This window comes from Corapipo altera, unplaced genomic scaffold (genome assembly GCF_003945725.1).
Source record: "Corapipo altera isolate COAL_440 unplaced genomic scaffold, ASM394572v1 0, whole genome shotgun sequence".
Lineage (NCBI taxonomy): Eukaryota > Metazoa > Chordata > Aves > Passeriformes > Pipridae > Corapipo > Corapipo altera.
This window is the reverse complement of record NW_020884872.1, coordinates 30,368,851-30,381,985: the sequence shown is the minus strand read 5'-3', so window position 1 is coordinate 30,381,985 and position 13,135 is coordinate 30,368,851.

The following is a 13,135-nucleotide window of genomic DNA, read 5'->3' as shown; positions in this document are numbered from 1 at the left end:
AGGTCAGGAGAGGTGTTGACTAGAAATGCTCTTTGACCAACTTACCCAGAGGTTAAGGAGCAATAAGGAGCAGAGTGGAAGATTTTACCTAAGCACTTGCCACTGGCACAAAATTGATGCTGAAAAAAAGCAAAGTCTATTTTTGTCTCTTGTCATCTGCACCTCAATCACAGTACAGAATTACTCTGGTCCAGCGATGCCTGCTCGGAGAAGGGCCCATATTCATTCCACCTCCAGGGTTTCCATTAACACAGCAGTTACACTGTCATTTGGGCAGAAGGCCCTAGTCAAAGCACTGCTTCATTTGATCTGCATCTGTCCTAAAGTAATATCCCTCTGCCCTTTCCATTCTGTTTCCCTGTGAGGAAGCAGACTGCTGTTTTTGTGAGGAATGACTGCCTCCATTTGACAGCAGAATATTTTGGAGCAATCACACTGAGCAGGCACGCTGCTGCTATGAATTACTGTCTACAGCACATTATGGTGACCTCCCTACCTTCCTTTTCCATTTCATATGAGGATATAGAAAGGAAAGGCACCCTTGTGTGCATCTTAATCATTCAAATATGGTGCTTTTCAATGATTCTTTCAAGGTAACAGAAAGCAATTTTATTGAAAAAAGAATGTTCAAATAACATGGATCCTACTCTCCCCTTGTGTTTGTAATGGTGGAATTTACAGGTAGCCCCTTTATTTCTACGGTGTTGAAAATTTGGTATTCCAAAGGTCCCAGTTTAAAATTTTCCCTTTTTTTAACCATCAGATTTTACTGTCAGGGTATCAGGTTTACCATTTCATAACCTCTCCCTAAGGAAATATATGGATCTGATATTGTAATGGATGCTTTTACTTCTACTGTCAATTTTACACATTTTCCCCAGTCTCTGTGTCTTTTAAGATAAGAAAAGGCCCCAGCTAGGAAAGGAACCTATAACACAGGGAGTTTGCCATCCTCTGCCAACCTAAGAAAGACAAAATTTTGAGGTTTATTTATTTATATTTTTTGCTGTAGTACCCTGGGAAACCATGAACCAAACCATGCACACATCCCCAAAAAACCTTCTAATTAAAACATCTTGATTTGCAGAGGTCATTCTTTGACAGGGAAAATGTTGAATAGTCTTAGCATCTTTAAAATCTAGGATTCTTATAACTAATTTAGGAATGAAAAACTGTTATCTCAGGGGTTTTCTTTTGTAAGATAGATGAGAGAGATATTATGTAGGGAACATTTATTCTGAACGACCTTATGTTTTCTCTAAGGGAGAAAGGATGCTCAGCTCTCAAGTTCTATTTAGCTATTGTTAATGATAACAGTGACCTCTTGTGGATATTTCTAAAACCTTTTCTAATTCAAGTTATTTTAACCTGGTGGTAGTTTTGGACCTGGTTTTTTTTGGGTATTTCTAATACATTTGTTACTGTCAATAAAAGAATAAACAGTTTCTCCCTTGGCCAAGTTTATGACTAGACCCCTAATTTCAGTGTACCAGATCTTTAAGTTACAAAGGAAAATAGTACATATATTGAAGAAGAAGAGAGTTGTTTTAAAAAAGAAATGGATGGTCTTCAGGTTTATTAATTAAGCATGATACTGTATCCAGAAGTCACAAACAGATTTCGGTATTTCCAATTAAAGCTGTTGCATCTGTTTGAGCAAAACAAACAGATTGCTTGCTTGTTTTTCCTTAATTAAAAATGCCACTGACCATTAAATTGGCTTCTAATGAGTCAGTAATAACTGCACCTGGACTAAAAAATTTGTCTTGTGACTTTGGACACAAAAGATATATATTCAGACTAGCGTCACAGGGTATTCTGTACCATATGTCTCTTTTTGGTTTCCACTTTAGACATGGGTTTAGCCATTCTATGGCTTCTCAAAGTCATAGACAGACACTTGGTCTGCAATTAGCATTCATCGATGTTTTAACTCAAGAGCCTGAGGTTTATACCAAAGCGGCTGAGTCTCATCTACACTTAAGTGACTGGTAGGTTTTTGCAGAAAAACGTTATGAATAAACACAGGATACCAACATCTCTTTCATTGAATCACAAAATGGTTTGTGTTGGAAGACAGCTTAAAGATCATCTAGTTCCAACACCCCCACTATGGGCAGGGACACCTTCCACTAGACCAGGTTGCTCAAAGCCCCATCCAGCCTTGCCTTGAACACTTCCAGCGATGGGGATCCACAGCTTCACTGGGCAACCTGTTCCAGTGTCACACCACCCTCACAGTAAAGAATTTCTTCTAGGTTAGTGTCTAACCTAAATGCACTCTCTTTGCCGCTCTTGTAAAAAGTCCTTCTCCATCTTTCTTGTAGGCTCCCTTCAGGTACTGGAAGGCTGCAATTAGGTCACCCCAAAGCCTTCTCTTTTTTTAGGCTGAACAAACCCAATTCTCTCAGTCTTTCCTCGTAGGAGAGGTGCTCCATCTATCAGGTTGAAAAGTAATTATGTGGCTGGAGATGGGAAAAAATACCTAGTGTTTTTTCCTAAGGACCAATCTTGGGAGAAGCCCCTCCTATTTAATAACTCCTGAGGTTTACATAACTATGGAAGTGTTTTAAAAAGCTGAAAGACATCAGCACAGAGGAGGACAAGAATAATGTGTATGAAGACCCACAGGACTGAACTGAATGGAAATGAAATTCAGTCATGCAAAATATCTTTTGGAAGTAGCAATGAAAAGTTATTTGGAAGATAGGAACACAAACTTGGAGATGATGAAAGGAGAGAAAGAAAGAGTGAGCTTATGATGATCATCAGTGGCACTGGAATCCATTAAGGAGAAGATTCAGTCTTGAGGGAGGTATGTCCTATCCAGGTGGGGAAATATTGGAATATAATATAGTGTGCATTTCTAGGCATCAGGTTACCTGAAGTCACAGGAATTCAAAAGAGGATCTAATGCAGGGATGGGTTACTCTGACCATCAGGGAAGAGGAGGAAGCTATCCTATTCCTGCCAGCAAAAGGAGGGCTGATAAAAGTTATGGTTGCTCTGCACAGTTCCAGTTGGGCTGGAGGGCATGGAAGGGAAAATATGCAGATCATACAACAACCACTGAGTCTAGAGGCTTTTGCAGCCTTTGCTTTGACCAGTCAGTGTTTGCAGTAGGGGAAGGATCAAAGTCCCACCATCGTGTGAGTAGCCTGAAGGGACCACAAACAGAATGATATGTAGCAAACAGAAGAATAGACACACCTTCCATATATATCATTGGATAGACATAAGCAAAAATTTATATTGATGTAAAAAAGCATCTGTTTCATGAACAGCAACTAAAAGGAGCATGCACTTGGCTGAAACAAGCAGTCATTTGAAATGTGAACCAGGATTTGCTAGTGGACTTTTGGTACATGCTGTCAATCGCAGTTATTAGCAGTGAATGATACCAATTGTACACAATCACCTCATATTCAGAGGACTTACAGCAGAGAATACGTAGCAAGTTATACAAAGTGCCACTGTAGTTGCTTCCTTTATCCAGGCACCACTTATTAACACAAATAAAAATTTCCCCCCCCACCTTGGCAAAAAAAAAAGTCATAATCTAAAAAGAAAAGGGAAAAAAAAGCATAAATTTATCTTCCTGACATTGACTGTCCTCTGTAGCTTTTTTCTGGATCCTGTGAATTTTAACTGACTGGTAATGAATTTTTCCTTTTCTTTACTTATACAGTTAATTCACAGTGAAAATACCATATATATATAAATATATATTCAGTAAAGCAGATAGCTGATAAACAGCCTAACCACAACATACTCATATTATTTTTTGTACACATCGTACTGAGCATTGTGAAACTGGGACACACAGTACTTAAAGCATTGCATTACAATAGGAAACCATATTCCATTACCATTTCACATGGGGGAGGAAGGGAAAAAATACACCGTTCATTTTGCTTGTTTTTCTTTTTCTGTAATTACTTCTTAACATTCATCACTTAATATGATTTCAAAATTTCCACAGGTCTCAAAACCTCTCTCAAGTTTCAGAAGCAGCAGCAGCCAGGTGATCACCATTTCATGTAGGCAGTGTCACTGCCCCACAGCTTTTGATTGAGCCTTCTTGTCATTAAACCAAGTCTCTGGCCTTCAGATGTTTAATTAGCTTTCTTCCAAGTGATGCATGGTCATTTACAATAATGTAATTGTTCTCCTGGCCAATGTCTGAGACATGAAGTTCTCCTTGAGAGAGGAGGCTGAGGCAGAGCATCCCTGTGATTCCTGGGCTAAACTGCTCCACCAGTGTAGGACCAGCATCAGGGTGCTGCACCCCCAGGCAACCAACACTCATTTATCAGAGGAGCATCACTGTGTCCCACAGTTCAGCAAAAGGGTAAGGACTGTGATAGTCCAGGTGAGGGGGCAGGAGGGATACAATGGCAGGATCCCCAGGTTCCTGCCTGGGAGACTACAAAGATAGAAGCAGTGATGAATACTGCTGTGGTCACACTGGGTCAGAGCAACATCCAGACCCTTGCAGTGTGCTGTAGGATTAGTCATGCTCTGAGGGCAAAAGACAACATAGAAGATTTAATACTAAAACAAGTAGTTCCCAGGGCTCTCAGAACCATCCCAGCCTCATTTTCTCCATATTTGTTTCTCCTTCTTGATCAATAGCCTCTAAAAATACAGATTTCTCCTTAGCAGGAACAGTAATTGGAATTAATGTCTCTCTCCTGTGCTTGGTCAACAATTTTCATCAAAGTTACAAGAACCGAGACTTCTCTATCACTGAGAAATCTTGCTGAAATCACCAAGCAACTTAAAATTTTGTAGTGGGAAGATCTGTCCCTCCAGCTGTGAGGCCTTATGAAGTCCCACTGTTGTCACTGCTGGCAGGAACATCTGGAGCCCTCTAGAAAGATGGGAGGGATTATTTCATGTTTTACATGCTCTGGGTATATTTTAACCACAATAATAACTAGTGATTGCAACATAACACTGTCTCTGTCAGTGGTTGTTATGGTTCAGTCCCAGCAGTTTGCAGGGGCAGGATAATGTATTTACCTCCCAGGAGCTGTAGGGAGAAGAAGCTGGTTTCAGTCATCTGGCATTGGGTGGCTGAAAGCAGAGGCACAGCCTTACACCCAGGCAGGGTTTCCTATCTAAAACTCTAGCAAGAGAAATGAAGCATTAAAAGGAGCCTCAGTGTCTCTTTCCAGAAGCAATAAGGATCTGAGTTTCTCTGATGGCTGCTAAGCAGGATGTGTTGATGCAGTCAGGTTCACAGGGCTCTTTCTAAGCTTCTTTCGGGAATCCACAAGGGACTCACGGCTCCAAGGAGAAGGGATGAATTTTCCCAAAGTACAAATATTATACTAAAACTCCCAGAGGAACGCAGAACATACAGGCAATAACTGTCTGCACAAATGTGCCTGGGAAAAAATACTTGCATATGTACAGCCCTCAAAGGCACAAAGTTAGGGACAGGAACAGAAGTCAGTGGGACACAGCACAGCGTGGAGGACCACTGTGGGGCCCTTCTCCCAGGTGTCTGGGAGGGTGGCAGGGTAGGGTCAGGGTGAAGCCCTTGGACTGGCTTGGTGCAGAACAGGCAGCTGCCTTTTTGCCTGTGCCTTTTTGTAAAAGGCAAGAGCTAAGCAGAGGTGAGAGAAGAGAGGGTGACAAGTCACCTGGTGTTCCTGTTAGTTGTTATGCAATGAGGGGAACTGGGTAACCAGTGGTAACCAAAGTAAAGGCTTCATGTGCTGGCTGTATGTCATGGTTCAATCCCAGCTGACAACCAACACAGCCTCTCACTGCCCTCTCCCCGGTGGGATGGAGGTGACAATTGCAGGGTAAAAGTGAGAAAACTTGTGGGTTCAGATAAAGATAGTTTAATAGGTAAAGCAAAAGCCATGTATGCCAGCAAAGCAAAAGAAGGAATTTTTTCACCCCTTCCCATGAACAGGCAGGTGTGTTCAATCACCTCTAGAAAAGCCAGGCTCCAGCATGTGTAATGCTGACTTGGGAAGACAAAGCCATCACTCTGAACGTCGCCTCATTCTCCTTCTTCCTCCAGCTTTGTATGCTGAGCATGATACCATATGATATTGGGATATCCCTGTGGTCAGTTGGGGTCAGCTGTCCTGGCTGTGTCCTCTCCCTACTCCTTGTGCACTCCCAGCCTGCCCGGGGGTCTCGTGGGGTGAGGGGCAGAACAGGCCTTGACTTTGCCTGAGAACTGCTCAGCAGTCTTTAAAGCATCCCAGTGTTATCAACACTGTTTCCTGCACAAATCCAAAATACAGCCCCACACTAGCTACTGTGAAGAAAATTAACTCTACCCAAGCCAAAACCAGTACACCATAACAACAGCTACACACAGCTCTGCGACTGCCTGTGTTGTTCAGGAGGGGCTGGAGTGAGTGAGGAGTGCAGTGACTCAGGCTGGGATAGCAATGAGATGGCTTAGCAAAACCACCCAAGTTCTGGCTTTTTTTCAGACTCCCCCTGCTCCTCTCCTTACCCTCAAGTTCCTTTGTATCACAGAACAGGAAAGAGAAAGATAGACAGAAAAGGTGTAGGGAAAGAAGAGCAGGGAAACTTGTCAAGGGTTTGCTAGATTTGGAAGACTTCAGAAGGAAAACATTTTTATAAATCATAGATTAATAGCATCATGTAGGCTGAAAAGACCCTTTAGGTCAACACATCCAACCATTATCCCAGCACTTCCAAGTCCACCACTAAAACAGGTCCTTAACTGCCACATCTGCACCTCTTTTAAATATCTCTATCACTCCCCTGGGCAGCCTATTCCAATGCTTGACAATCCTTTTGGTGAAAAAATTTTTCCTAATACCCTGTATAAATCTCCCTTGGTGTAAACTGAGGCTGTTTTTTCTTGTCCTCTTGCTTATTACTTGTGAGAAGAGACGAATCACCACCTTGCCATAGTCTTCTTTCAGGTGGTTGTGGAGCACAAGAAGGTCTCCTCCTGAGCCTCCTTTTCTCCAGGCTAAACAACCCTAGTTCCCTCAGCTGCTCCTCATAAGACTTTGTTCCAGACCCTTCACCAGCTCCATTGCCCTTCTCTGGACATGCTCCAGCACCTCCATGTCTTTCTTGTAGTGAGGGGCCCAAAACTGAACACAGGATTTGAGGTGCAGCCTCACCAGTTCCGAGTACAAGAGGATGATCACTGCCCTGGTCCTAGTGGCCACACTATTTCTGATCCAAGCCAGGATGCCATTGTCCTTCTTGGCCACCTGGGCACACTGCTGGTTTGTGTTCAACTGCTGTCAACCAGCACCCCCCAGGTCCTTTTCCACTGGGCAGCTTTGCAGCCACTCTGCCCCCAGCCTGAAGCTCTGCATGGGGTTATTGTGACCCAAGTACAGGACCCGGCACTTGGACTTGTTAAACCTCATACAATTGGTCTTGGCCCATTGATCCAGCCTGTCCAGATCCTTCTGCACAGAAGAGCCTTTCTGCCCTCCAGCAGGTCAACACTCCCACACAACTTGGTGTTGTCTTTGAACTGACTGAGGATGCACTCAATCCTCTTGTCCAGATCATTGATAAAGATATTAGACAGGACTGGCCCCAAAACTGAGCCATGGAGAATCCCACTAGTGACTGGCAACTAACTGGATGTAACACCATTCACCACCACTCCCTGGCCTCAGCCATCCAGCCAGTTTTTATCCAGTGGAGTATGCCCATCCAAGCCGAGGAGCTAATTAGTCCAGGAGAGTGCTTTGGGAAACAGTGTCAAAGGCTTTACAAGAGTCCACAGCCTTTGCATCACCACTAAGAGGGTCACTTTGTCATAGAAGGAGATCGGGTTAGTAAAGCTAATGTAAGAATACTTTGACTAGACCTTGTTCTGCTGAGGTTTCCCTCTTATCCTTAAAGGCATGGCTGTACTTGAGGAAGAATATGGGAAGCAGCCTCAGCTGCAAGACTCACAGTCCCTCTGGCACAGTGTGATCACACAGGTCTCTCCTGCCAGCCCTCGTCCCCAGCTGGTACCGCATCCAGCTCATAGCAGAATCAGCACTACTTACAGCAGTCAAACCACACCAGAAAGTCTCCAGAATCAGTTCTCTTTTCCTTGTCTTGTGAATAGCTCTCTCTCATTGACATGCTTTGGATAGGCTGGGAGAGAGGGGAAGAAACACATCAAGCTGCAACTGGTGACAGAAATGTGGGATCCAGAGGAAGGGCTGAAGAAGAAACTAGCAGGCAGGACGGGCCCAGCTCTGGACCAGAACAAAGCTGGCCTGTGCAGAATGCAGATGCTGAGAGCATCTCTGACTCTCCCAAGTATGAGGTAACAGCCAAGTATTCCCACAGTGCCTAACTCATAACTCTAGCGTGGTCTGCTGTGAGCTGATGCTTATAAAGCTCAGAGGTGACCTCTCAGCTTCCATCTTTCAATGGCAAATTGAAGCATTTGAGATGCATGGTTTTAGTCTGATTAGCATCTGTATTTTGTGGCCACTTCCCTCACAGACAGCAGAAACATCTACTTCTTGTGAATGCTGCAGGCTGATTTCTTTCTACCATGTGTTCTGCATTGCTGTTTGGCTTTCTAAAGCTGTGGGCAGAGGAAATGGCAAAATTACCTGTTGAATAGAAAAAAAAACAAAAAAAGGCTAAAAATATTTTTCTATCACATCATGCAAACTCTGCTGCCAGCACAAACATCTCTAACTCATTCTGGCAAAGACCATCAATCCAGCTGCCTTTGGGGTTGCCTGGCTGCTTGTTCAGCTCCTGGTGCCTCCTGTTGGTGCCTGTTGTATCTTCCAATACAAAAGCTAGGGAGAAGCAGGTAAGATCCTAGTCCAAAATGAAAAGTAGTCCTTTACACACCCTCCAGACACCCTGTGGACATCCGCACCAAACAAAGGTGTGGGTTCAAAAAGGTGTTCATAAAAATACAGAACTGAGATCTACTGAGGGCTCTGAAACACACAGACATCACATCTGGCTTAGGAAGTCTCTTCATTCTGGAGGCTGAGAGACAAAGTATTACTATTACCCTGTACTCCTCTGAGTTTTGGCTACTGCTGAAAACAGAGCACTGAGTCAGACAGGCTTTTATTCCAGTCCAGACTGGTGGCCTTATGCTCCTTTATGGTGCAGTGTACTCCAGGCCCTTTGGTTGTCATCCGCCCTGTATGCAAGAGCCTGGGATTGTATGCTGTCCTCATTCAGTGGGAAACATGACAGAGGCAATTCCCTTAGGACACTTTTCTGTGATTTCTTCCAAAATTTATCACCACTTCTCCAGTCCTCTACTCCTTCCCGTTCACACACACCTAGCAGACCAAGACCTTATATTCCACTTAGGGAGATCAAGCCAAAATACTGTAAAGCCCTGCATACATGCTTCTCTAGGAGATGCCTGCTAGGGTTCCCTATGCTAGCCACCAGCGTCCTATCCAAAGCCAGCTGGAGCCAAACTGCTCCCCTCGCAGTCCCACCCCTGGCTGTGCTCACCCCACACACACCCAGGGGCCCTCATTGCAAAACTTCTCATTACCTAGAAAAACAATCCTCAGGGCTATGCCTATACAAGCAAATTAAGAAGAGCTGAGGAAAGCTTTAGGCTCCTGCCAGATAATGTTACACCCCCTTTCTCCTCACCTCCTTAAATTTGCACAATGCAGGACCTATTCCCAACAGGTAGTTTGTGTGAAGTTGCACATTTTGGATGGGAAAGAGGATTTAACACTGTGGACACACACAGCTGCTCTTTGCCAAGAGCGCCTGTGTCAGAGAACAATCTCACATACAGCTTATGAACAGAGGCAGAGCCAAAAACGTCTGGTTTCCCTGTGTTCCTTCTTCCACCTTGAATGAATGCAGGCAAAGCAATAGCATCACTGGCTAATCCTTCCCTGAGTCTTGTGCTTCCCCCCTCCCCTCGATGTGTTTTGATTTGCAGTGGCTGTTGCTTGGTTTCTGCCCAGGCGGGTGCATGTCGGACGTGAGCCGTGCACTCCTGTTCCAGGACCAGCTCCAAACCAATACGTGCTTGCAAGCAAACCCACTCCCCATTTGGGGACATATGACTCAAATAAGAGCACAGAAATATTTAACTCCTCCATGCCAAGAGATTTTCCAGCACTACACACAAAAGGAACAGAGTGCTGAGCAAAAGGCAGGCTGCAATCAGCAGCTGTGTCTAAAGGGGAATAGATATCACTGCTAAAAAAAAGATCTACACCCAGGCTGTCTTACAACCGGAAGAACATCAACTCTTACCAATGTTTTAGTACATATTCTCCAAGAGGAATTACCTGTTATTACTCATAAAGACAAAATGAAGAAGCCTTTGCACTGTATAATTAGCACATATTGACAATATTTGAAAGGATCTGGCCAAAGCTGACACTTATGCAGAGTCAATTGCTGCTAAGTAAACATGAAAATTACTTGCTTGAAAGGACCATCTGGTAAAGAGGCACCTCTGTGAAATGAGAAGCCTGCAATTCAGACACACAGTTCTGAACACAACCCTGTAACTGTCTATGCAGCAAACAAAACATTCAAGAGCATGAAGAGTGGGAGGCACACTTTTTTTACAGTTCCTTTATTTAGAAAAGTGTGATCAATTTGGGCCTCTCCAGCAACAGAAAACATACCAGAAATAATAGTAGTTCTGAGATTGGATATAACAATACAAAACCAAAAATGAAGGGAAATTGTAAGATCTTTGCGTACAATTAATTTGAGGAATGTGGTGGTACACAGTGGTAGTGAGGTCATAATATTGCAGGATTAAAGAAAAAAAAATGCCATGATTATACCACATTACTTGCTCAAAGTCAGAGCCTCCCTCAAATTCTGTATAAAAATTTGGAAAAGGAAAAGCTTTCCAGGACATATAGAAGACTCAAATTAAGGTTTGTAAGTACACCTGGTGTGGGGGCAGAGGCGACAGAGAACTGATTCATAACAACAGTGAACAAAAGAATAAAAACTTACTCTATCTTCCGAAGTTTTTCCCCACATACACTTAACCTTTGGGAATGGTGCACCTTAAGCAAATGAGACTGGATACTTTAATATTAGCCATTCATCTGGTATTGCTCTGGTCCCACGACAGAGCACACTGCTTGAGCTTTGGGTGTTCCCCTCACATGTTCTCCTGCACTCCAGTTCCAGCAGAGATCAAGGAATGAAAGAACCAAGAGGGGAAGGAGGCTGGAATGGAAGCGCACATGGCACACATACTCACTGATTTCTGGTTCAGGGTAAGTATCTTCTGTTTTCTTTGAATACCTCAATTTGAACCTCAGTTTCCACTGGCAGTGAAATTTTAGGGTCTATATCCTTTGGGTCTTACATCCACGTAAGACCAAGTAAGACCTTCGTTTACTTAAAACGAAGTTGCTCTGAGAGTGCTCCACGTGAAGAAGCACCCGTTGATGTGCCTGTAGAGAACAGTATCCTTTCCAGATGCTACAGCATGTTTTCTGAAAGTATGGGCGGGGCTCCAGGCAGCTACCTGAGGGTGTCAGGAATGAAGTCACCCTTTAGCAAAGCCGGCGATGCAGCTTAGGCTCTGGTGACATGTACTTGAGAGGCAGAAGCCAAATTTACTTTGATAGCCTTGTTATACTTCTTGATATAGAACCTGTTCTCTGTAACAAGAGACTCAAGACTAATTTAACTGGAACTGCTGAAAGACGTGTTGGTGCCAGGTTCAGATCTCCATACAACCTCATGGCGATAGATCTCATCTGAACACTACAAAACAGAGAGAATGGGGAAATCTCATTGGTGCTGGGGTCCTTGCTAAGTAGGCTTCCATTCCGGCAATGGATGGTCTTTCTCCTTCTGCCCAAGCCAAGTAATTTCAGCTAAGAGAAAATAAAGCTGGCATGGAGCATTTAGGCATTTTTCTGACACTGACTCCTTACCAACAGCAAGTCCATTTTCTGTTAGCCAACAAGGGCAACCAGCCAACACTGTGAGGTGCCTCAGCCACCAGCAGAAAACAGAAGGTACTTGTTCCAGGGCAGAGCTGAGCTCAAAGTTGGATCTCTCTCCTCTTATGATGAAGGACACCATATTACATATTCCTCCCTCTTTTACTTTAAAAGTAACTTTGTTTCCCTGCTAGATCTGGTCTGACATGAGTCCTGCTGCCTGAACCTGCTCTCTTCTTGCAGCTTTGGCCAAAGAACCGGCAACTGCAGCCACCAGTCAGCAAAACCTTCCTGGGTGTTCAGTTTATTTACCTTTTCTCTCTTTTCTCGCTTGAAAAGAAAACCAGTGGATCAGCAAGGGAAGAACAAGATCTTGTGATGAGAAGGGGCTGGGAATCAGAAGAAATACCTAGGACAATGAGCAGGGTGTCTCCTGTGGGCTTCATGAGCTGAAGTGAGGGTGGGAGGATTTAATGCTGTGGTGAACATGAATAGGTTGATGGGCTGAAGGGACTATGGCCACTTTCCATATACCATCCTAAAGATGCCATTCTCAGGTTTGCACAGACACAAGACTGTAACTTGAGAAGTTTCAGCTCTGCCTCTGGAGCATCCTGAGTAGGAGAAAAGGGACCAGAGTTGTTTCTCTAACTTCATCTGTGGTGAGGTTAACCGGCCTGACCCCAGGACCAGTTTCTGTGCTGAAAACCCAGGTCCTCCCAGGAGCATGGCTCCAACATGGCTGTTGCACAAAAAGAGCAGCAGAAGTTTATGAGAAAAAACGTAAGCAACATTTACAAGTAAAGACATTTCTTCCATGTATGCAGGAAGTCCCAAATTTAGCAGACAAGGCAGAACCCCACATATGGCAGAACAGAGCTATAAAAGTTGTCAGCAAGTGATATTCATCTCCATTTAGAAACAACTTGTTCCTACCAAGTAATGTAAATGCGACTGAAAACATGCTTGTCTTTTAGCTGCAAGTGCAGTATGCATTTCTTAGAGGAACTAAGGAAAGTGCTGGCATCGATTCACTTTTTTGCACCTCACTTGATAGTATCAGATTTTTTGCTCCAGATTACTCATCTTTCTTATTCTATGATTCAATAGCCAACAGCTTCCAGCAAGTGCTGCTGGAGAGAATTAAGTAGCATTATTTTGGTTCCTGGTTTGATGAGGCAGAGTGATACATATAGTACAACAGACCACTAGGGTCTCCACACTCTAAG